The sequence below is a fragment of the Mastigoproctus giganteus genome, chromosome 4 (genome assembly GCF_048544385.1).
Source record: "Mastigoproctus giganteus isolate SK-2022 chromosome 4, ASM4854438v1, whole genome shotgun sequence".
NCBI lineage: Eukaryota > Metazoa > Arthropoda > Arachnida > Uropygi > Thelyphonidae > Mastigoproctus > Mastigoproctus giganteus.
The window spans coordinates 194,235,378-194,263,071 of record NC_143578.1 but is presented as its reverse complement, the minus strand read 5'-3'; positions in this window follow the sequence as shown (position 1 = coordinate 194,263,071).

Genomic DNA, 27,694 nt, shown 5'->3' with positions numbered 1-27,694 from the left:
CATTCAGGCCTCATTAAGAGCCATTATGTGTTAGGGGAGGAGCTGGTCTGGCTGCTAACGGAAACTCCCCGCCTTGCTTCAACAACTCAGACTGTTTGGCTGTTTATTGGTGCGAGCCAACGATTTCATGCCGTTTACAAGGTGATAGCTATGAAAGCAGCCTCAACCGCTTTTGCTCCCTATTTCAGTAAGTGATCTGTGGCCGCAGAAGAACAGAATGCAACGCTTGACTTATCAAGCGTGATGCAACACCTCATTGGTCAGTTGGTTGCTACTGGATATGGCGGGAGCTGGTATCGTACTCGGTTCCCGCGCTCGATGTTTTCATAGGGACAACAAGATACTGTAATCATTAAGCGAGCTTCATAGTCAACAGGTCCTGGACACGATTCGAATGGACTAACTAAGCGTGGACCATTTGTATCTTAAAGCGATGGTAATCCTCAGATGAATATATGTGGGGGGGGGAGTAAAAGGTTCGATTTACCTTCTAGAAAATTACCATTCATATCATCTCAGATACAATAATTGCCAATTTTAAAATTTTACCTTTATCGATCCTCATGAAAATTGCCGGCGAAACCCATGTTGTCTGAGTGAAAGATTCGCTATCAAATCGAGTAGTCACCAGGTAAATTCTATAATCAGAGCTCGTAATGGAAACCAAAGCATCAAACTTCCAGTTTGTCATACACATCGGCAATGTCATGTACTGTATACGGATGAATTGCCTTCTCCATTTATGTAGCAGAGTAAACAGCACGAAGGTGCAGTATGAGCCCATGTGACTGTAAATATGGTAGCGTGTATGCATGTCGAAATCATTAGTCGTAAATTTGTTTGTGCCAGAATATGAACAGAACGTCACTTTTTTTTTTTTTTTTTTTTGTTTGTTTGTTTGTTGTTATTGATGGGGCTTTCGGTGCAATGGCTATTTAGGCCATACTGCACCTCTTTTATTTGTTTATATCCTACCAAGGGTTATTTTTTTAACCCTTTCCATTTCGAGCCCTAAATAATATAAATTAAAGACAACTGTCATCTTAATTAATAGCACTGAGTTTATTCTACGGTTACTTTACATGTAATCACCTACAGAAGTAACACTTGCAAAGGCTGCACAGTCTTCACGTTGGTGGTGCTGGGAGGGAGGGGCGGACCAGCATATAAAATTGTGCTTTTACAGATAATGCAGAAGCATAACGTGCTATTCGATTGTGAGTTCCTGCAGTCAGGTGTCTGGAATTTTTGTTGTTTGTTTATTTTTGATACAAAGCAACTAGGGCTATGAGGTATCAGAGTATGTTTTGCTAGGTGAAAACCCCGAGTTTTCGGGACAGGGAAGCGAATGCGTAATCTTCGCTCGAGACCTACTAACTCAACCAAATTCTCCTCATCTTGATGGAATCAGAACCCAGCCTTTTCCATATAGTTTGGGAGGACAGCAAGCACGACCAATGTGCTACCACAAAGGTTGGCTGAAAGCTAACTCTGCTTTTTCGTTTTCGTTACTGTATTGAAATGCATACCTGTAGAAGCAAATGGGAAAAATAACGTTGGAGTCCTGTAGGATTGAGGTTTTTTTTGACAAAGCCTACCAAGGATTGTGCCATGCTGTTTGGCTAACACGTGGATGGACAGCCAGAAGATACACAGCCGAGTAGTTATCAAAAGCAGAGTTAAGCAAGCAGCGTGTTCGACTCCATATAATGCCACGAAATACGGAATACTGCTTGGAAATCATTGATACTATAAACTCCTCTCCCGTAGTGTAAACAGAAAATTAATTTATTTATCAAATATACCATAAGCACACATTCAAGAAGCCACTGTTAGCTTTTGAAACAATAAGCTATTTTCAACTGGAAAGAAATAATATTACACAGCAATTGAAATAAATATTTGGTTCTTCCCAATTTGTAATCAATCAGAATGTCATGGCTAGGAGCAGTCCCAGAATTTTTTTAAGGGGAGGGCTAAAGCGCTCTTCTGGGGAATTATCATGTAGCATTAAAAATGCACATTAGTTTGATCATAAGGGAAGGGGACTATAGCTCTTTTAGCCCCTACCTAGGATCGCTCTTGAACATGGTTTTACTGTCATCATCAGAAAAACACTTTGTTCCAACAAGTGGAAAAATGTTTTCTTAGGACCAACCAGAAAACATCGTAAATTACACTGAAGTGTAAAATAGCAACAGTATGTTCAAATACGGCAAGTCAGGCCACTTATACTAATGAAGACTGTAGGTTTCGTAGGTCCGGGATTCGCACTTGCATTACACAATATAAACGGAATCAGCGCCTTTAATGTTGACTAGCCAGCCTTATATGTACTGTAAGACTGACTAGCTAACTCAACTACCTGATATATATAATGGGAAGTCCGTCTTCTGAGAAATGCATTATCATTGAACTCTGCTGAGGAAATGGTGCTTAGTTAAGACTGAAATGCTTCCTTAAAACTTGAGTTCACCAATGACAAACATGTTCATGCAGCAACTAAATTTATTAAGAAAATAGTTATGGTAGTCTGTTTTTTGCCGTTCTCAGATTTTATTTTATCGATGTCCAAAGGCAATATCATCAACACCGTGTCAAAACTTTTAAACGCCTGGATGCAAGTAAGAAAATGCCGTCCATCCCCACCACTTGTAAGATTCCCAGTAAAGTCTAAGCCAGCAGTTCTCAACCTTTTTCAATACTTGTACAAAATTTTGAAAAATTTCGGTACCACTCATTAAAATATGTATTAAGAAGATATTTGTATTAAGAGGAAAAGTCAAGAATAGTCGCATACTAAGGCTCGCATACTAAGAATAGTCGCATACTATAAATTATACATATTTTTATTTCATTTTTAATACAAAAATCGAACAAACTAAAGAACAAATATTAAACAAAACAATACAAAATAAACTAAAATACTTGATTAACATGGTGATTTAATTGTAATCAATAACAATTAAATGCAATAAATCAGGAGAACTTGAACAAATAATTTAACAAAAATAATTGATTTAATGTACACTTGAGCTTGATTGGCAGTAATTAATTTCTTTATATCTGGTTCTATTTTACTTAATTTCAAATGTAAATTTGGCTCCAAAGTGAATTTTGTTCTGCATTTGTGTTTTTTTTTAAATACAGCATAAAAAAAATTCTTTTTCACATATGTTGAACAAAATGGCATTAAAAATTTTACTGCTCTTTCTGAAATTTCTTTAAAATCATTCTTATGCTTAATCCAAAAGTTGATTACAGTGTTGCTTTTGAAACCATCCATTACATTTTTGTCAGAAGAAATTTCTAAAAGTTGCTCTATTTCTTCAGAAGAAAGATATTCTGGTACATAATCTGAAGAAAACGGATTCCTGATCTAGTTTTCTTTTTCATATTCTTCTGGGAAATACAATTTGAAATTATGTATTAACAATGACTTTTATATTTGATACTAATTCCCATCTCAATGTTAAATTATTTTCTCCATGAAGTACGAGTAAACCTTCAAATTTTCATATATCCCCAGCTGATAATCGCTACTCTACTAGGAATAAATCTGCTGCCATTTGTAAACTCAGATGATTTCCGTCGTTGAATGTGAAAGTTATTATTAAAAAGCTTGCCAGATGAAACAAAACTCAAATAAATAAAGCTGGTTATTCAATTTGCATAATTTTTCCAATAAGCTGCTATTATTTATATAAAGAAGTAAAAGTCCAACACCTAATGGTCCGGAAAAGCCAATAATCCACTGCCTGAGTACATTTCATAATTAGGTCTCCCCCCTGGCCATCTCTTCCTCTGTGTTACTTGTTGATATGGAGGATGATGCGTTCACCCCAATACAAAACTTTTTACGACGCTAGAACTTTGAAATGAACGTGGTAAATATTTAAATAAAACAGTTTTTGTTGCCGTGATTTTGAGTCAAGGCAACCTGAAGCTATGATTCTATTCTTTTTGATTTAAATATTTAGGTCAATTTGTATGGTTGATGGATGAAAAAACCCGACCTTCTGGGAGGGGGAAAACCATGCTACCCAAGGCCGGCTAACTCGACCTCGGAGACGTCAATAAAAGTTCCTAAAGTCTATAGGTAATTCGAACATTCAAACTCAGGCCTTTTCTACACGAAGTGGAAGGCCAACGATCGTAATCTCTAAACTAGAACGAGAGTATATAAGATAGTGAAAAACGCTGTAGTATTTCAATTAAAGCATTGTTTCTGACATAATACGTTTCGAGAATATGGAAGATCAAATTAATATGAAAACTGTTTCAACATGTGATTCCTATATCCAAAAGGCATTTGCAGAAGTATCTTCCGTTTTTCAATCTATACACGGTACTAGAGTTCTATATAGGTTTCAGTAACCTTTAGTGTTTCGGATTTTGGCATAAAATAATAATTTTTTTATGGCAATCATTCAAAAACACTTCGCGACGATTCCCCCCTTCACACATACCCTTCCCAGACGGTTCTTCTTCAAGCGATTATGTTTGTCAGCATCCCACGTAGGGATATATCGATGTAACAGATGCATAAATAGCAGTAAGGAAACGGAGCAGTACGGAAGCCCCGTGATACATTTCTCATTAAGCGCAGAAAACGATAGAGTTGGAGACCGCGAGGCAACAGTTCTCATCAAAGAAGTTTATCAAGAGAATTTCTCATAAATGCGTTGTATATAAGTGCGTATTTACTGAAGGTATTTCTACACACAAGTGCTTCCACTTCACCATCTGCTACAACACAATGTAAGGGTCTCCGGCCCGCTTAAAGAGACACTACCAGGTGGGGAGGGGAGGCTTGATTTATGCCAGATCCCCTATGGAGAGGTGTTTCTGCTGTAATTGGATTTCGATGGGGCCATAACCGGTGTCAATGACGTCCGACGAGGTTCAATCAAGAGCAATTGTTATCTCGGTGCGTTTTTCGAGGGAAGAAAGAGAACCGAGTCCGTCATCGCGGCCCAGCCTGTAGAACGTGCCCCATCAATGGTGCAGGGCAGACCTCCTAAGGTACGCTGCAGAGCATCGTGGAAAGGTCCGTCATATATTGTTCATTTACTCGGCAAGAAGTAGTGTGACTGCAGCCACGGTTGACCTACGGCCGACAATCTCTGTAATTCTGGTGAGATGTGGACAGGAAGGGAATTTGATACACTGACTTTTTCATGGAGTCGCATCGACAGTTCGCTTCCTTCTTCGGCCGTGGCTCAAACAGACACTTCCATTCAGGGAGGTGTTTTCTCGAAGGTCTATTGGAGGCAAATGATTCGTACGAAATCACAGTATTGTGAAAGCCAACTTGGGATGTTTGGGTGATAAAAAGGTGGGTGCTGTACCTAAAGACAGGGAACAAACAAAATAGACTGGGCCAGCGTCGTCCTCACTATCCATCACAATGGAATACAGAGTTCCGTCATTATGGGCGTCATCAGCTTCTTTCTAAGCGAACGTATGTGGGAAAGAAAAGGATAAAATTCACTGGAGAACACACACACACAGAGAGAGAGAGAGAGAAAGAGAGAGAGAGAGAGAGAGAGAGACGCAGAATGCACTAATATTACCATACGCCCTACTTTTTTCTAAAAACAACGACACTATTTGATCTTATTGGCGTCCCCTTTCATTGCTATCAACTGACATCATGATATCTTTTATAATCTGCATATTCATGCAGGGTCGCATTAAAGCTACGGCCAAACCGGGGGCCTCACCCGAAGAGGGGCCTCATTTTCAGTGTAAATATTTTCTAAAGTAGTGATAAAATTTTCTAATAATAATAATAAACCAAGAAAACGTGTAATATAAAAGCATATTTAAACTTAACTTGTTAAGTGTTTTAATTTTATTCTTATACCTTTTTTTGTACAATAAATAAGTTAAAAGTTTCTACTAAAATTGTTTTTATTAGTACTTTACATAAAACATTTTTGACCTCTTATTTTACATTTTTATCAAGGAATTATTCACAATATATATATATATATATATATCTTATTTGTGAGGAATTTTTCATAAGTAAATTTTACAAAAATACTTGCCTATCTTGCGACTTTAATATATATATATAGTTATTACAGTAAAAGTATAATATGTACTATATAGATGCTGAATATGTATATAAACATAACAGTATACAGCGGGTCATAAGGCCAAAAATAACTTATAAAGACTAAGATAGCCTGTGCAGGTCTACAATGCCATACCCTGGAAATAAACATATAATTAGTAATAATATATAAATTTATAATACAATAATGATTATGTTGCGAATTATTGATATATAGATACATTGAAAGGAACTTTTCGAGGGCTTACCCCTTTCGATATATCCCACCAATAATTAACAGGGCTATCTGTTTCTGATTGCTATCTGCCTGTTTAACTAAGTCCAATTATTAAACATGATCGCTAATTTGTTTATAATTTAAATTTAGCAGCAAACAGGCAAGATTCTAGGGTATGGCACTGTAGAACTGTACAGGCTATCTTAGTCTTTATAAGTTATTTTGGCCTTATGGCCCGCTGTATACTGTTATGTTTATATATATATTCAGCATCTATATAGTACATATTATACTTTTACTATAATAACTAGATTGATGACATTACAGACTGATGTAATGTTCAATCTTCTATAGATGGCATTAATCTGATCTGGCATAACTTTTACATTTATCCCAATTTTATATATATAAAGATATTAAAGGGGCCTCAAATTTATATATGGCCGCCGGTGCCTATTTCATCCTTAATCCAGCCCTGTATTCATGTGAATAAGTACTCAGCCAAGAAAGCGATTCTCAGACTTTTTTTCTGTAGTGTAAGGGGAAAAAAAAAAAAATTCGCTAATCGGTATATATGGAGAAAATCATTATTTTCGAATTTTCGCAGAACACCCTTTTTCAAAACCAGAACTGTTCACTGCTACTTCTCTGTTCTTAAGACCGTCATTTGTTGACAATATTGCCTTGATACGTTCACTGCAGTCAGATTGAGTGTTTTTTTGTTTTTTTTAAGAGGGCTCCTTAACCTCACTGAGTCTGCTCGTTTGCCAATATAAATTGGAAATTCTCAAATTTTGCCTACTGCGAAAGTTTTTCTTAAAGACATTATAGGAAATGTGGGCGTAAGGCAAAGTTAAAAAAAAAAAAAAAAAAAAATTGACTGATTTGGGAGACGCCCAAGTGCATTGCAACGATTGCACGTGCCTAACGCCAACGCGGCCGGTAGTGGCATGCAGTATAGTATACCAGAGCTATAGCAGTAGTTTCCAACCCTTTGGGTATGGAACCTTTTTACATTAAAAATTTTCGCGAATCCCCCTTACACACATAACAGAAATAGTATTTTTAGCATCCGTTGATTGAGAAATACATAATGACAAAAACTATGTATGTACTATGAATTCAGTACAACTTTTAAATAAGTTTGTACTGTATTCTATTAATTCCCGCTGCCAATTTTGTTGGATTTAAATAACGATCAAAATGATTGCTTTGTACGAACATGGATTCACGTATACCCCCCCCCCCAATAATTAATTCTATGGTCCACAATTTAGGAACCATTGTACTATAGTAAAGTTATTAGACATAAGGACTTCAAGAAGCAGAACCGAAAATAAAAACAAGGCATAGTCCGTCACATCGAAATACGTGTATTTCGATGTGAGCGTATTTCACAGCAATAACTGAAATCAAACATAAGCCCAAGCTGAAACGCTGAGTACTCGACCTCGGTCTTCATAGGAAGGAGAAGGATCCCCGCGATCGAAAACTGGACACAGTAAAGAGCATCATTTTATTTCATATCAATTACTGAGTTGAAATGTCCCTGCAATTTTATGGTATTGTACTGCCATAGACAGCTTAGCCTAGTGCAGGGGTAGCGAACCCATGGCACGCGTACAAATTTTTTGGGCACGCGGAATTCAGAGCGTCCCAAAAAAATTTCGAACTTCGGAACAGCATCACTCCAGGAATCCGCCTTGTTTAAATATTTTCGAACCCTACAAAGATACAGCACTGATCTTCTTGAAACTAATGAGAAAACATACCGTCATAGCCTTCAAATGCTATGTCTAAACGTCATTGAGTCAACTACTGAACAATTTTCTTCGAGATTTAAAGAATTGGAATAAACTGCAAAATTCATTAAATTTGCAGACAGTGTAAAACTAGCCGAACTGAACCTTAAAATGTTTCAGTGGATCGACTGGATGATTTTGAGATGCAACTGATTCATTTTCATAGCAGCTCAATTTGTAGGCAAAAATTTATCGACCTCAGAGCTGATTTGGAAAATATTGAAAGGATATTGAAAATATTGAACTAGATAAAAGCAACCTGCTTTCGATAAGTCTGGATGATTCTTTGAGGTAGAGAACAATAGGGAAAATGGAAACAAAACAAAGTGTCCAAGTTTGAACGAGACAAACTATGATAACAGTGAAAAAATAAAAGTCTCTCAATGACCTGGAGACTATATACGTATTAAGTAATGCTAAAAGGCGGTAAATATGGACCATAAGATTCCCCAAGTTGAAACCTAGATTATATTTCTGATAATAAAAGTGGAATTAAAACTGTTTAGCTTCATTTCTGAATTTTCAAAAAGACTATAATTTTTCCTTTTTGGGGGGGGGGGGGAGCACTGGGAATCGTGAGAGCTGCGCGTGCCACAAGTCGACCGCCCTTGTTATTACATTGTGTTCTTCATTGCAGGAAGTCAGGCATTAACAGAAAATCAAGATGGTATGACAGGTATAAATAACACGATGATTATATTATGATAATGAAAACAAAATTAAAGGAAGAATTAGAAACCTATACAGGTCAGAAGACCAACAAGCATAACGAAATTGTCATTACATAAACACATAAACATTGTATGAACAAAAGTATTCAGACATCCCTCCACGAATATTACGTATTGTGCCAGAAGTTCCCCATACATGCGTATCTGCTGAAATATGACAAAAATATGATAAATGACTTAAGATCTTCACGGGCAACAGGAGTATATTAAAAGCCAGTTTGGGCAGTGGATTGGAACTTACACTTCAGTGTGGAATGATAGTTGCATGCCGCATCGGTACCTTTCTGTAAGCACAACTGCGACCTGTTTGAAGTACAGTCCACTGAAATTTTTTAAATGTTGCTGGGAGGTAAATAGCCAAGGGTTGACAGTTAGAACTGAAAAGTCTTAGGATGGGAATTCATCATGACTTCCGTCGAGGAAATAATAAGGTCAAGCTGGTTATGGCCCCGAGTATAGAGGTGATTCATCAGAGATACACTTGCGGCAGCCATGTCCTGGGTGAGCTGATGCTTTAGAGGTTAATAAGCAGGTGACAGGTTAAAATCACCACAGATAATGGTGGTGGCATTGAGATGAATTTCATTTAGCAACCAGTTGGTCATGCGTTGAATAATTAGATTATTCGAAGGTGGAAGATCATAGGTGATACTTGAATGAAAAAAGGTCTGAACGGCCGGCCTCACAAACTTAGGGAACATGCTCGACGAACTATACAGAGGGTAGTTCGTGCCCCACGCATGTCGTCTGTGGAAAACGTCACGAAACACGTACAACAGGCGCCAGTAACATCCGTTTCGTTACTGCGCATATGTCCAATATCACAGTCATCAATGCGAAACGCCGTTTTGAGTTGGCATAGTATTTTTCCTGAAACCCATGAACTTTAGAACAGTGGCAGAAAACGTTACGAAATGCCCACTTGTCGGTTATAGTAGGGTTTTGGGAACACAGCGACTAAGGCCATATTGCTCCATGTATATTGCTGTAAATTGTGTGTATTCTGTGGTCGATTTTCTATATGCTAAACGAAAAACTCGCGTTTCCGGGTTTTTTGTGCTACTCTCACCCGAGACCGTCAAACTTAGCCAAGTTGTGAAAGAGGCCCATAAAAATTCCTCACGTCATCGACGGGACTCGAACTCGGGTCTTTCCACTCGGTGTGGTGAGGACAGCGATTCTACCAAATGTGCTGCCCACGAGGGCGAAATGCCTCTCGCTACATGTTTAGTTTCTACTGGAGTGTGTAATCTCAACCATTTAATTGGTGGAGGCGGTCTGTGGCATGGGGCTGTTTTGTTTCAGCTAGTTCGGACTTGCGCCGTTGGCAGTAGTACCTGAAACCACGAAGCTCGTGACCTACGTACTTAGACAATTATGTGCCACATGCAGTGTTGCAGTTCTGCGGAAACGTGTCCTATAAGTGTCAGCATGAAAATGCTCCTCGTCATATGAGGGTCATACAGGATACGTTTGTGGACAATGACTTCGAAAAGTTGGACTGACCGGCTCAAAGTACGGACATCAACTGTAATGAGAATCTGGCACGATGCTTGTTTTCTTCCAAGGGCATCAAGAAGGCCATTAACATCGTTACGGTAAGGTGAATCTCCACTGAAAAATATGAAGACACTTTTTTTTGTCGTTTACGAAGTACAGAATATAGTCGTATGTTTTTGTAGAAAATTCCATTCCTTCAGTTCAAATTCCCAAACCTCTGCCTGTGCCTTATTAGACCTCAGAACTGATAAGGCCTGTTTCATTGGGTCATCTGTGCTTTCTTATTCTAATGATCAGGTTTCTGGAGGAACAGGAGCAGGCAGGTCGTCACCGTGACTAAGCGGACTAATGGCTGAGAGGATGTTCGGATACAGGTATGCATAGTTAACGACAGTTCACTTAATGATATTTCGTTATAACGACACTTGAAAATTATCGCCAGTATTCTGTTTGCGACATCTTTCACCTCGTTTTAAGGACACCTTAAAAATAATTTCCCAAATTATAACAATTAAAAGCGTGCCACCAAACAACAGCGCTCCAGCTGAGTGAAAATAAATCACCATTGCGACGTTTATCGTCAAATCGAAGAGAAGGTACTCTACATGCTATTTTTACTTGTTCTGTGTTTACTTGATTCATTCATTGACAATGCTTTAACAGTTCCGTTTTGGAGCCATTAAAAAACAAAAATGCTCATGAAAGGAAGTTAAGATATCACGTGTGAATCACATGAATAGAGCTTGAAGAAAATTATGGCCTGATTGTATACAAAATTATCTTGAAATGAAAGAACCAGCACATGATATACAAATAAACACAGTGGAGACTGCAAAATAGTATAGCTTGGATAGCGTTGAGAAGGCTGATGTGGTCGACTTATTCGAATCACACGGTGAATATATGACCACCAAAGATATCCTTGAACTTGAAGACCAAAAATGCACAGTAAGGCTGAAGAAATGCTAATCGCACAAAATTAATAACAACCAAGGAAACGTTAGAAAACCATTTAGAAACTCCAATAGCTAATTTTGCTGAGAAAGATAGACATGCAAGGGAGTAACAAAAGAAGCATAAGAATGTTACCAGATATTGTACAAACAGATGCAGAGTATATAGATGGCAAGAGACATTATTTAAATGGCCTCTTTCACCTGTAACAGAGGAATCATTATTGTCTGCGAACCACAGATAAAAAAAAAAAAAAATGTTCATTTTTTATACTACAATTTTCCTTTGTCCCATGGTTATAGGTCTAATCGGGATGTTTCTACTTTAAATACTCCAACGATCCACAAAATTTCAACCTTCCCTTATTATTGCGCTGTTATTTAACTAGGCATCATTTTTCAAAATAGGCAAGTCTGCTTCTTTCCCTATTACGCTCTAACAACCGTTATTTTTAAAATTTAGTACATGTACTTATTTTTTTTAAAGGCATTTATCAATTTAATATACGGGTAATCATTTATTCGCATTCACTTAACATCAATTCAATTCGTTTAATGAACCCTTTTCGAGAACAGTAACCCTGTCGTTAAGCGAAACATGCCACTTATATAAATTTAATACATGTATTGATTTTCATTTCACAATATCTTCCTTTCAAGTCAGGTCACAGATAATCTACAGAAGATTCATGCATATGTTATTTTGGACAGGGCATTGCGGTCTGAAAAAACGATTTGAACAATTATTTTGCTATTAATATTTGGGAATTCAAGAAGAAAGTTCGTGGAACCGAAGCGTTCCGGAAAGCGAGTGCTCCTTATACTGTAGTACGTGTATATGCGTGTTCCTTTACTGGTGGTTTTATGCAATGGAGACAGATTACGTGACTTAGATGCGTCAACAAACTCTTACTTTAAATCTTAAAATTTTCTACAAAGAATATTTTACTTGCTTGTTCGGTTTCTAAGAAAATGGTTTCTGTGCAATAGTAAAGCCGACGGGCAGAGTGCTACGGATATCGAGTCATCTATTTTACTTTCCCCGTCCCTACAAAGAGTTACAACTGCTTGACCTTTATGGTCGCCTCTCGGTGAGCGCCACAGGCAATTTTCTGCACTGCGCAGAGGTGGCTTCCAAGTATCGGAACAGCTTCATGAGGAACCGTTTAGATTCAGAAAAAAGAAAGGCCGCTAGTTCATCCATGTCTGCTACATGGTGCGGAGTGGACGGCCCATTGTGTTCCCCTAAATGCCGCCATCAAGATCGTGCACGAGAATAGTACCCAGGGGCAACTAAACCACACAGAAAACCTTAATGATACAGAGAGAGAGTCGCTCAGCTGCGAGCCTGATGGCTGGAAGAGAACATCAGAAGGGTACCGCAACACAAATGCTTGTCACAGTTGGGCTACATATAATGGCACATGTCACTGCGCTACTTGTTAATTAGCTGTTCTCATAGCAACGGTTGTCAAGGCAAATGTTGGACGTATTCAGTAGACTTCTAAATTGGTAGTTAATGAAATCGAGGCATTCTGAAGGGCCAGCGCCATGTCAAGTTTACAGTGAAGTAGGTATTCATCAAAATAAAACGGTTTCATTCTAGACCTTGATGAACATTCCAGAATGCTTTTTTTTATTATTATTATTATAAATCTGCGATTGCCATTGGTGGGACGCTTCAGTACCTCAGAATCCACAAAACAAACGTTTAGAGTGAATAATGAAAGGCTTCAACCTAATAATAAACTAAACTTTCATTTTCAAGTGCACGCGCCACATTCATTCACCACGCCACAATATATATAACAGTTTATCATACTATAAAAATTTATCAATAATTCTATCACGTTTCTCCATTTTAAAGCAGGCAATAAAACTACCTTAACTTCTGTAGAGGCTATAATCAGAATCAAAAAGTGTCGAAATTTAGGTCTATTTTGAGTTTGAAGGCCAGTTAAATCTGACTTCTCAACGGTGACCAAATTACAGGAAATCGGCAGATCACGAAAAATGAACCAGTTTGTTCCGTCCAGCAGACCGAGAAACAAATGAAAAAATAAATACATAAATCAAAATAAATAAATAATAATATATAAATTTTCAATTTATGCTCCGGGGCGGCCACAGAATCAGAGAAGTTGCTAAGAAATATCATAATTATATTACTGTATTTCGTGGTACCAACTGGATTCCAATATGTGGCGTGCGTAATTTTGTATTTAGACATTGACCATTTGGACATGGTTATGCTTTTACTTTTCGAAATTAAATTTAATGCCTCCCTTCTGTTAAACTTAAAAAAAAGTTTACCATAAAGTTCAAATTGTCACTGTCAACTGCAAGCTTGAACATATTCACAATAAATATTTAGAATATTTTCAAATTCAGGCCCCAAAATACAAGGCGTATAAATTAAACTCTAATTTACTACTTTACGGCCACGATTCATAACTCAGTAGCACATTTTAAAGTTTCAACGACGAAGTGTTTGAACTGTTCTAGGCCAAGGTATCTACAAATGCTGACAACGAGAGGATGAAAGAATTCAGATAGAATGAAAGCTTCTCCTTTTTTTCGTACAAGGAAACTTGGTTACTAATAATATTTGTGGTATTTAACCCTTATTTTATAAATTTAAGACACTCACCTCTTAAACCTCTGTGTAGTCGAAGGGAGTTCTCTAAAAAATAAAATTAAGGTACGACCAACGAGTTTGAAAATAACGGTCCCCATGACATTGAGCCTTATTTTATAAATGAAATGAAAGCCATCTATAAGAGTCTAACATGAAGGATTTAGGTTTTACCATAAAAAATGAACAAACGTACCCACTACTTTTCTGAAACTTAAGAGATTGTCAGTGAGAGGTTTATGATGAAACCTACTGTATGATATTTGTATATAATTGATAAACTCAATAGGATTGAGTCCGATAAACGTTTTGGCACTTTTTTTTTCAATGCCTGTAGTGCAAAATGATTTTTTTTTTTTATTATAAAAATGATTTTTTTACAGTCGAAATTTCCCCTATGCATACATCGCTAATGATTGATTGTAACAAGACATTGACCCCACAATTAAATTTAGGCGGATTTATTGAGCCATAGAGACACAATGAACAATCAGCCCAATTTCTCTTCCGTCATCCGAGAAAAAACAGACTGGAAGCTTAGGTTCTCTCCCATCATTCCTTTCTATTACAACACTAAAAGAAAACAGAGCAGATCAATAAAAACTACTATTTTGTTCCTGTGTATATTTATTTCAGAAGAAGACAATGTTCTTCTGAAGACAATTGTCTAAGAAGATCATTTATTGTCTTCTTAGACAATTTTCTAAGAAGACAATAAATCGCATTAAATTAAGTCTTGATGTACCGTGCTGTGTCGAAATACGGTAAATAAATAAATATCATATATAATTTCGAAACCAGACAGTCTTTCGAAAAAAGAAATTTGCTGGCCCGTTTGTTTACACTCGATGACTACAATTCTTGCGAGTCTAGGCTAGTGTGCGTGTGTGTGCGCGGAAAAATTAAATTAATGCTAATGAAGCATTAAGACCCATAAATGCTCTTTTAAAACTAGTACAATACTAAGGTATCGTTGTGATAAATGCGAAGTTCGTTCAGCTTTAAGAAAACTGTATTTTTAGACAGTTTAAATCTTTTTTCATAATTTACATCAAAGTCACATCTATTACCTTTGTCGATTTACACAGTTATCAAACGATGTAAAAACAATGGTCGAAAAAATTTTTCAAATGTATAACTTTTAATCGATATATAAAATTTTGCTATATTAAAAGAGTAAGATATGCATCTCTGCGTTTTTTTGTTTTTTTTTCCGGGTATGCCTACTTAATTTTTATTATTTTTTCTTTCATTACTTTAAAAGCATTTTTCTTAATTTTATTTTTAAAAAAATTACAAAATACATTTGTTTATTTTGCAGTTTTATTTATTTAGTATCATTTCGTATAATCCGAATTGGCCTTCCATTTATTTCGGATAATCGAGACTCCATTATACATTCTTCGTAAATGTGTTATACATTGTCTACACTGTAGACAATGTATAACACATTTACGACTCTACAGTAATTAGAAATTCATAAATTAAAATTAAAAAATACAAGTCAGACAACTGTGACAAGAAGATTTAATACGGTAGACTCTGTAAAAACAACAGGCACATTACAATCCGGTACACTTTACAAAAAAAAAAAATAATAATAATACATAAGCTTTGTTTTAAGACATTTTACAATCGCATTTTTCTTAATAAAATATGTGTCACACTTTTTTGCATGTTGCATACAGAAATGAGTAACATTTCTTTCTTTATAAGCTGTTTGTAGGACTACATTGTTTTTAATCTTTTTCTGCGGCCAACAGGATTTAAACTGCATGGATAAAACAATGGTCTTAATTCTCATAACAGAACAAACTTGCATTTGGAACGAGTTGCCCTGGTATTGCACTACTTTAAAACAGATGGCCTCGCCAAAAGGTTAATTGACCATTTCTTTAAAAGATGAAATCGCTATGAAAGCCAGTTTCAGGACTACTTGGTACTTAGCTAGCAGGTTGTCTTTTGCCTGGTAAAAAGAGTTACAAAATTGTTCAATGTGAAACATCATGCAGTATACGAAATCGGCTTTCAAAGTTGAAATATAACAATACTAGGGCAAATCGTCACAAAGGCAAGTTTGTTCTGCTGTGAGAATTAAGACCATTGCATTATCCATACCTGCTGTCCGCAAAAAAACAGATGAAAGGACACGATAATTAAATATAAATGTTTACAATGTCTGTGCTTAATATGTATTAAAATATGCACCTCCAAGCTGCTCACCTACTACTGTAGTTTTATTTCCCTATGACCAAATACCTCTCAATCCATGAAGGTGCCAGAGTTTAATCTAAACAACTTGTAGCCATTTATTAATGCTGCTATCGCCTTACTCTAGAAATACAGATCCAAGATGTAGTTGGGGATACATCATTTCAGCTTGGTGCATCCTCTTCGCGGAGAAGGGGGGATGGGAGGGAGGGTTGCGTTTCGGGTAGAAACCCATATTGTTATAGGCAATTTAGACAGGTTTCTATTGTCGTTCGTTACTTTGAGGATCTGTACTGTATACTAAAGTTGTCTGTTTTAATGTAAGCTCACGGGCCAATTTTCATGTGTTGCTGGTTGAATAAAGCCCACCCACGATGATTCAAGGGCTGAAATCTATCTCTCTCAGCCTGAGATTCAACCTCAACTAAAGAGATTTTAAGAAATTCCTCCAGTCTATGACGGCACTCCATTCACAGACCTGTTCAGACAAGTAACGAAACCAATATACTATCATGGAGGACAGAGGATACATTAGGGCAGTGATTCAAGAAGAATATTCTGGGGATGGGGTTACAACATGCCATAATAAATTAAAAACGCAAAATAACCAAGCATATTTAGTTATTTATGACTAGTAAGGAAACTGCAGAATGGAAGCCAATTTTGGAATTTATTCAAAAAGCAATTTCCAGAGACGTAGAAGGTTCAGAGATATTGCATTAGGATATATGATGGGCACCCGCTGCTATATTTATTTTAATGGAGGCCAAATGTTCACTGCAATACACCGATGTACAGATCAAAGCCATAGCACGATTCAATGCCAACAAATAATGAAAAGTTCAAGCACGAGAGAGAGAGAGAGAGCCACCAAACTTGATTGAAACACTTTTAAAAGTTGAATGATATTTTGCTTCGTTTTAACATCTCCTTAGCAAAGTGCAAACTTTCTAAACCAGATCCTGCACTCTACGAAACAAGTTTCCGCTTACGAAATCGGTAAACGCTCCAGCGGAGCAGCTTTTATAGATTTTTCGGACAACACACGCACACTATATCACTTATCAATAGCACCAGAGAGAGAGAGAGAGAAAGATCTCATTGAGAATTCATGTCTTCGCCGCTATACGTTGATGCTTTGCTGAGAAGGACCGCTCGTTTTAACTTGCCAATGACAAGCAAGAATCGTCGGCAGGAACTGTCGGACTACACTAAAATCTTGTTAGCAGCGAAAAGCGGAACCGGCATTGCAATGCCACTCCGCAGTTCATGGTCCAATCCAACGGCAGTAGCAGACGGCGCTGCGTGATTTCCGATGTCTTGTGTGCCAACTGCGCGTAGTTTTTCGTGGAGTTTTTCACGGTCCATTTCTCCCGCTCTGCCAAGTTTCACGGGTATACTCGATCAGGAAGACTATATCGGATGCAGAAGGAGCGATCTTTCACATGAGAATAAACAACAATGACTAAATAAGGTCACATTAGGCTCTCCCAACAACAAAGGCGGCTGTAAAGAAATGCTGATTCGGGTCTGTGAACGCGCGCGTGTTTGTTGGAGATGGTAAATAATCGGTATGTACTCGTATTTACAGGCATCTTATGCGTGCTTCAGTATACATACTGTCAGTTAGAGTAGTCTTCAACTCCATCATCTTTCCATTAAATTACTGAAACCCTAGAAATATTGGAGAGAAAAAATTTCCCATGGCTGCTGAGTGTCTTGCTGAGACTCTCGGCCAAGGTAAACAGGTTAACCACATCTCCCCCCCCCCCCCCCGAAAATTTAGATGTTATTTGTAAATTAAGAAAAAGTAGGCTCGTATTACAGTATAATGACACGTCCTGAGAAAAACGACTTGACAAACTGACTTGGCTTAGAGAAAATGACAGACAATATAATGACGCCTCATGACCCTGTTGCTTTTACGCTTAACACACACAACACCACTGGAAACAAGTATAAAAACCGACACACAAATACCACTTTTATGTATGATGAACGAAGGTGGTTCAGATGAAAACAAGAATAAAATAAACAATTATTTATTCAAACCTGTAGTAAGGAAGCATATTAGTGATGTATGACCGTAGCTACACCATGTTTTCGATACTGCAAAATACGGTACTATTCTTTTAGTTTATATCTTGTAAGCTATTCTGAACCCACATGGACGTCCAGGAATATAAACAGAAAATTTTATTTGATTTCAACAAGTTTTCTTTTCTTTCAGCACGCTTCTTCAAACGCAAAACTACTCTCTGGTTATCATTAGAGAAGATTCTTGGTTGTTTGATGAACAACCCATTAACCACTTTTTAGATCAGCGTGAGAGTAATTTAAAATACAGATTTTGAATGGCATGAAGAGTTGCGCGGGTATTAAGATGGACACTGTTACGTTGTAAATAAACCCCTTCTGAGATCAATCCACGATAACTGATCTGTATATCAGACTTCAGAAGGTTCGTAATCATGTCTCAATACAGAGAATTGTTGTTGACAGTTATCCCTTTCTTCATATAACTTAAAAATAACCTCATGTTTGTCCTAAAATACGGAACAAAATTGTTAACAGCAGGACTCGGATTTCGGATTTTTTTTTTTTTTTTTTTGCTTTGCAGAACTGGAATTACGCCATTCTTAACTGGCTCGCTTATTCTCAAGTTGAAAGTAATGTGCCCGTGCCACATCCCCCAGTCACTATACATACGGCCAAGGGGATCATCCTCTCCAGTTCTATACCAAGTCAGCAACGCAGAGAAAATTTTTTAAATCAACTCGTTCTTTTATCTAAACTGTAGATTGACGAGGTACCCATCTTGCACGCACTTCACTGAATTCCAACTCGATATGGACAGTGTAATTAAGGCACCCGATGTTCAAGTTAGTTCCTCACTCACGAATAAAAACTGCTGTCTGCAATGAACAAGACTGATCGTGCAGAATCTTGTAGGTCACAGACTTGATTTATAGATTTCTGGACATGCATACACTCACCATTGCAACAAACACTTTCACCATACACTCCAACTGACCCAAAATAATTTTCAATGAGCTTCACTTCTGTATTCAAAATTCTTATAACTACTCTCATTGTACCTTGGTACAATTCACCATACACGACGCCATTTCGAATAGTGAGGAGGCAGGTAACCAGATGACTACGGAGGATGCAAACTAACGCAAAATAACTCATTACTTAGATGATTTCACGTTACATGCACAGTTGCAAATATGACTCACTCTGTTTTCATATGAACCACGTCGTCTCAAGTCAAATTTATTCTGAAATTGACAAAATGTTGAGCGATCAAAAAATCCACAAATGTAGAATAAATGTTTCGTTCAAGTAGTGAGATGTCTAAAAAAATCAATAACACAAATTTATAAAATTTATTTATTTAGTATTTTTTCCTAAAATTTATAAAATACGTTCAACCCTAACTTCAAAACCAACAGATGATTCTTCCCCCCCCCCTGCATGACTAACAGACTGTGAAACTGCACTAGTGTCCGTCTAGCTCCAATCACTTTCCTGCTCCAACTACTGCTTATAAACCTTATGATGTGACACCTCATAACCCCTTTTTAATCACTACCAATTCAGAGTAAAGTTCCAACCAGGCCTAATCTGTCCAGGTATCCAAAATCATCAACAGATCGATCAGCACTTTAAAAATTCCTTTTCAACCTGCCCGTAAGAGTTTTCTACCAAAATGTCTGGAGTCTCCGAAATAAACTTGAGACTCTCGAACAACTTCTTCTGGCCAACAACGCAGATGTAATTTGCCTATCAGAACATGGCTCAAACCTGACAAAGAGTCAATAACCTGTGCTCCTACCACTGGATTTTCATCGTTCTTCACAAGATCTCATTCTAGTGGCGGCGGTGTTGCCATCTTCATCAAAGCTCCCAACCTGAAATTTGTTCAGGCCGTATCCAGCAACTCTTTATTTTATGAAGCAGTACTCGTGACAGTGAAATTTAATGTCTGTTTAATCGATTTAGCGGCAATTTACATTCCCCCAGTTCCAGATATTGCAACAATTGATGATGCTACCCGGCTGGATAATGAGTAAGTTACACCCCTCTGATACTCATCTTCTCTGCGGCGATTTTAACCTTTCAGCTTATCTGAGCCCTCTCCTACAGCGACTAATGAACAATCTCTTCATTAAACTTTACATTTGTCAATCGTTGTCAAAGCGCTAATCGTTCTGATCTGATTCTGTGTTCGGCATTTGCAGAGTCGAGATTCCACCAGAAACAACCTTCAAAGCAAATCATGACCCAATTGCATTACTTCTTTTACTGCCTATGCCTAGCTTCAAATGCCATAATACTGTGGAGAAGACGTCATATTTTCTCTGACTTTTCTTGATCCCAATAAGTGTCTCGAGGCAGCACAGTGTATTCCATGGCACATGCTTGAACGATATGACTAATCCTCGCAGATGATCTAATCACAAGGTGGATAAATACAATCACCCTCTATGCGTTGGCCATAACCGTGCGCATTTCTCCAAGGGTTAGAGCTTGGTGGACCAAAGGTTTAGCGTGCAGTTTTCACAATAAGCAGTATCTTCATAGACAGTGGAAAATTTCTGGCACAACCCAAGGACGGATCCTGTATTAGAGAGCAAGAGCTATTATCAACCGACTCAAGACATCAGCCATAAAGAGTTGCGCCGATGCTACCTTATCTAAAGGAAAAGCACCATACTTTTCCAGACACAGCGTCATTAATTCAAACGTTGACCAAGATAACTGAATGGACCACATTGCAAGATTCAAAGTCAATTCCGTTTCTGCAGAACTACCTCTCCAACACTGAATTTTCGCCCACTGATGACCTCTCCATCGTTTCTATCACCATAGAGCAACTTATAAATGCTATAAACTCCCTGCGTCTATCTATAATAAACCTCATGGCAGCACAGACATCCATCCTTCAGGCCTTCGAAACTAAATCCGAATTAGCTATTGTGTACGCTTATACTGAAGCTGCCTTTGACAACGTCACAGCCCTTCTCAGTCTTCTGCAATCCTTCTTCAGGATTAGCGGTCATGCTTTTCATGGTGCAAACTAAGACCGTAATTAGTTTATAGAGAGCAGTGGAAATCGATTCTATGGAGTAAAGATAAGGATCCTACACTATTCTGATAAAATGGGGAGTGTGGATTTGGAGGATGCCTGAAGAACTTCTGTTGCCGGAATGTATCGTGTCAACAATAAAGTTCAGAGGAAGTGATGTTATGGTGTGGCGATCCTTTTCATGGTATGGCCTAGGACTTTTGGTGGTTATTTGATAATGGCTGGCTTATGCACCGCCGCTCTCTCATGAAAACCGAGTCAGTGGAGCTCTATACGTTATGTTCGTACAGACCTCCTCGACCTCCGTTGACGCCTTAAACTGCTAAGGGCATGTCCTACTACTGTACTACCCTTCTGAGTACTCTCTAGTCACGTAGAGTGATCTTCCTGTGCATCGTTGGTACATACCTCACGCGTCCATTTCATGACAAAAACACTAACGGTCGACTTTGGACGGGCTAGGTCAGGGGTATCTAATCAGGCGGTCTTCGTTTGGCCCAATTCTTCATATTGCGCTAACCGTGGCGATGAAGGCAGCCCTAACTGTTATGGGTCCCTAGTTTATAATTAGGGTGTCATAAATTATCGTTTGACAGTGACTTTTTAAAAAAATTCCATTGTAATATTAGATTTTGAGTTTTCTGTATAGCTTTCTTAAGTTTATGTATTTTTCTCAGTATTTAGCATTATCATAACCATATAATAAGAATGTTCTTGCCATGCGATAACTGTTAGATTTTCGCACTTAATCATTAAATTAAAAAAAAAAATAATAATAAGAAGAAGAAATAAAATGAACTGTAAGTATAAACACGATAACAAAAATTAAATTATATTTCGAAAACCACGTAATTAGTGGTCTTACTGTCCGCAATTTAAGGATATTATCTGTCTTAGCCCCTTGCCAAAAATGGCTGGACGCCCCTGGTTAGGGTGCCAGTTGTTGTTGTAGAGTTTTAGGAGCAACAGCGACTAAGGCCATATTGCTCCGTATATACTGTCCGTAAACTGCGTGGGTTCTATGGTCGATTTCAGTTTTCTGGACGAAAAACCCGAGTTTCCGGGAGGGAAAACCAGGCTACCCCGCGTAAGATCGACTAACTCAGCCACCTTGTAAACAATGCCCATAAAAATTCCTCACGTCATCGACAGGACTCAGGGTCGCTGCGACCCTATGTGCCGCCAGTAAGAGAAATCAATTTTGCGGCCCCAAAATATTTGGATTAAAAAATAAAATAAGGCGTAAATAATTATTATTCATTTATTGAAAAAGAAAAAAATTACAACGTATCTCACATATAATATAATGAAACAACAAACAAATATAAAAAAATCATTATCAAAATAAACTATAAATTCTAAATCACAGTAATCGTACAATAATAAAATAAAATAAATTATACAAATTTTTGTTTCCTTGCTTTAAGAGATGCGAATTTATAATTATTTTATTAATGTTTATTTGTTCCAAAAGATCATTTTCTATGGAAATTATTACCAAATTAGAGAGTCGTTGTTCAGACATTTTCGATCGTAAATAATTTTTGATTAATTTTAATTTTGAAAAACTCCGTTCACCCGAGGCAACTGAAACTGGTAAGGTTAAAAAAATTCTTAATGCAACTGCTATATTTGGAAAAGTATCTGTAAAATCGTTTTTAAAAATGTATTGTAAAATTTCAAATGGAGTATATAAATTTATATTCAATATAAATTTGGAGTACTCTTCTAAGTTCTTCAGATAATGCTAAACTATCAATATCAGACTCATTACGATCAATGTCACTTAACTTAATATGTAAATCTTTGCAATGATTTAATAAATCGTCATCTGACTTTTTTTTTTTTTTTAATTCATAAACATTATAAAATATTTTAAATATTTCTATATGTTCTTTCATATTTGTAAACCTTTCAGTTAACGAGAAAATTGTTGTGTCCATAATTTGAAAGAAAAAAATTAATTTTGAAATTTTGTTGCGGATCCTGGATAGCTTCATCTCTACTTTTCGAAATAACGTTTTTTCAATGCCAAACGAAGCTTCAATGCCAATGATAGCAGCCATATTATTAGCCGAATCGAGAATTTTTTTGACTGCTTCCTCTATTCTATTTTCTTTAAAATATTCCGTGATATTTTTTATTATTATTAAAATGAATTATATTTTTTAAATATTATTAATTTTATTTAAAATATGCCAAATTATAATTGAACAAAGAAACTTATGAGATATTATTTTTAAAACTATTGATTTAGCATGATTCCTTGTATCCATATTTTTATTTTCATCTTCAGTGATTATAGCAAAATACTAGAAATGATTAGCTTCTCTAGTAATTTCTGGTATTTTATCTGTAATATTTTGTGAAATTATTTCAATAATTTAATTTTGTATTTGATCACCCAAATAATGCACGATATTTTTCGATTCGGATTTCTCAACACGGAGAATAGGTTCTGCCATAACTGAATCAAATTTAGCAATTGTTTCAGAAAGTTTTAAAAAGTTACCATTGCCATTTTCATATAAATCTTTTGAAGATCCCCTGAATGCTATACATTGCCTTGCTAAAAACAGTATCATATATGTTATTCTGGCTGAACTCCAGAACTTGGGTATCTCCGTTGCGGGTGTGCCGAAGAACGGAGTGATTGTCCGGTCGAGTTCTGTGATTGGCTGATTATTGGGAATGCGTAATATACCTCATTTTGTGTTTTTGATTGTTTGATTGGATGCAAATTCGCTTCTGATTTTAGCGAGAAATGCGAAATTATCGTGCTGCTCTGCTGCCCTCGGTTATTGTTATTTCATGTTATTCCGTTTGCAAAAGAATGTAAGACTGTAACTGAATGGTGTATGAGTGTGAATTTGATACCTTCGGAATACAGCACATGTTTTCAGTGTGGATGTTTGAAGAGTACTGGCATGCGAGGACTGATGAGGTTAAAATTTTTTACTTTCAAGTTGTTTCTTGATGACGATTTGACGTTTTTCTTAGCAATTGTATGTAAGAATTGCTAGTATCAGGTTCTCCTTATATTAGCGAGGGTTGTGGGGGAGGCAACCCCCAGAACAAAAAAAAAAAAAAAACATTTCAAACATTTCTGTTGACGTGCATGAGCAATTCTCATTGTTAATGCACGCAAAATCGTCTAGCAATTGGAGGAGAAGAATCAGTGGTAGTGGTTGTATATAGTGGTAATTTTTGTTAATTGTTTTAAAAAAAAATTACTATTTTGTCGTTTTTTTTCCTTGACCGACATATTGTGATGTCACGTGACATCCCCCAGTAATATGCAAGATAGGGGGATAGCAGTGAGTGGGAGTTGCTTTAACGTCCTATCTCTGCTTTCTTCCGCTCTCTCTCGCCGAAGTACGGGGTTGTAGCCATGTTCTGGAGAATAACCCTGCGAAATATAAATATGAAACACGGACAGCGCCGGAACAAGGTATTTCCGCACCCTGGGCAGAAAGATTTTTTGGTGCCCTTTACTAAGGTTATATATATATTTTTTTGCCTCATTGTTCTTCTGTTTTTGGCGCCCCAGAAGAGAGCCCTGCTAGCCCGTACCTTAATCCAGCCCTGTCAACTCACAGCTTTGCTCCTGCATGTCCGAGGAAACTTGGGCTCATGTGATTTATCATTGCTCCAACTACAATGACCAAAGATCAACAATAAAATCTTATCATCATAATAATTGTGATGAGGGAAATGAAGCTATTTTCGTGGAAAATGAAGAATCCTTTCAGGCATTCCAAAGATTTGCACTAGAAGTATTCACAAAAAGAAGAGAGATGTTGGCTGCTCCATCTCCTGCTTCTTCTTCAACTGTCGGACCGCTGGCAAATACACCTGCGCCATCTACAACAAACTATTAAACTTCCGACCACTACCTTACGGGAATGTTAACTGTGCAATAGGCTTTTTGCATTTGTCTAGAAATGTATCCTAAACTTCAAACAATAGAGAAGAGGAAAGAAAAGGAGGAAAAAAATCTAATGCTGATACTTGATTACGCTCTTGGACTCTATTGGAACTATTACTTACGTATTCTGCGCACCTATCACGGTTATCAAAATTATAAAATAGACCTGCTTACCTGACAGGACGTACCTAGATAGAATATCTTGCTAGATAATTCTTTTATCCAGAAGAACTGATTTCAAACCAGAATAACTTTACGATAGGACCATCTGACTGGCTACCTGATTGGACTTTACTGGCTGCACTTACCTGACAATACGAACTTGCTTTCTCCTTCCATGGATCGGAGTTTTCATTTTCTATTTCTTCACAGTTCCTAAAGGGGTAGAAATTGCGGCATCACGAGGCGAACTCTTATGCTGGTACCCAGGATTTGGGTCTCCTGTGGTACTGGATTGCTGGCACTCACTGCTTTCTTCATGTGGGTGCCAGATTATTAATTTTTTATTTATTTCTTTTTATTATTATTATTTTATCTATCTGATTTTACCTTTTCTTATATACATCTTTATTATTATATTTTATTTTACGAATTTATCTATCTAATTCTTTTTCCTATCCTATTCGTGTTTTAAGTGACTTTTTATACATATGTATTTATTACTTTTATTTATTTATTTTTTTTGTTTTTGCTGGCACCCAAGGATTTCATTACTGTCTGTGGACGCGGGATTTTCTTTTTTCCTGACATCTTGCCCTTCGTTCGAGGCGGAATTTTGCTGGTGCTTGGGCTCCCTAGGTACGGGATTGTAGCATCCACTAGTTTTGCACTTAATCAGTGGACTTTGGATGTTTTTATTTTGTAATCTTAATTATTTATTTTCTGATATTTTTTTATTTATTTATGTTATTTTTATTTATTTATTGTTTTTTTTATTTATTGTTATTTTTATTTATTATTATTATTATTTTTCTTGCTGGCACCCAAGGACTTTCATTATGTCTATGGGTGCAGAATTTCTTTTTCCTGACCTCCTGCCCTTCTCTCTCTCACTCTCGAGGCGGGATTTTGCTGGTGCCCGGATTTGGGCACCCTAGGTACGGGATCGTAGCATTCAACTAGTTTTGCACTTAACCAATGGACTTTGGATGCTTTTATTTTGTTATTGTAATTATTTGTTTATTTTTTGTTTATTTACTTATTATTATTTATTTTATTACTTTTCTTTTTTCTCTTTGAATGATTCCAAACTCATTTTGGGCATTCAGTACGAGCTACTCGAGGTCCGCCACAGTACATGAGTAGTTGTGTCCCACCTCCCCGTGATGTAGACGGACATTGGGCAGGCTCTCCAGGTGATCGCCTGCCTGGTGACAAAGAGGCCAGAAACAACTAAACAACACAACACAACACAACACAACACAACAAACGCTGCACGAACATAATATTACATTTCTGGCCTTCAACAGCGCTCTGTAATCGTCACAGTGTACAAAGGCGAAGTTGAACTGACGTTCAGTTGCCGTCCCACATAAGATACTATTAGTATTAGTAATGGCCGCAAGAAAGCCTATGGCTCATGCTGCACCAGCCAAAAAAAAAAAAAAAAAAAAAAAACGAATAAAACAATGATAAAAAAAAAATAAATAAAATAAAATAAAATAATAATTAATAAAAGAAAAGGAAATTAAACCTATCATCCTATGTGCTTCCCCGAACTGTCAGCCTCTACCACCCATGTAGGCAACTTATTCCAGTAATTTATAACTCGCTGGCTAAAATAAAACTTCCTGCAGTCCAATCTAAACAGGCGCCTCCGTAGTCAGGTGGGCAGGAGCAGCAGTGCGTAGCACACGCTTCTTGATTAGACCGGGGTTCGAGCCCGCGACCACCAAATACGGAGGATGCGGAGAGGTCAGGGAATGACCACCGCATATCCCCGGAGCAATATGGCCTTAGTTGCTAATGCTCCTAAAAACCAAATAATAACAACCAACCTACACATTTCTCCCCCCCGTAACTTAAATTTATGTCCCCTAGTTCTAGCATCATTCATAATCTTGAAAATTTCGTCCTCATTTATTTTACTGATGCCTCTCAGAGCCTTAAACATCTCAATCAAATCTCCTCTAAGGTGTCTAGTTTCCAAACTCTGCAACCCACATATTCGAAGTCTTTCTTCATAAGGACGCCCTTTTGCCGATCTCACTAGGCGAGTTACCCGTCTTTGCACCCTTTCAAGAAGCTCGATGTCTTTCTTTAGGTGCGGTCTCCATACGTGAACACAGTATTCCAAGTGTGGTCTAACAAAAGCCTTATATAATGGGATTATCACGTCCCTATCTCCACTTGCAAAAGTTCGATAGATCATCGATAGGACACCATGGGCCTTCCTTGCAACCTGTTTACAATGCTCAGGGAATTTCATGTCTGACCGTATCGTAACACCCAAGTCCCTTCCGTCCAGTACTGGGTTTAGTTGAACTCCACCAAGTGAATAAGTTATTTTGGGATTACTGTTTCCCAGGTGTAATACCTTT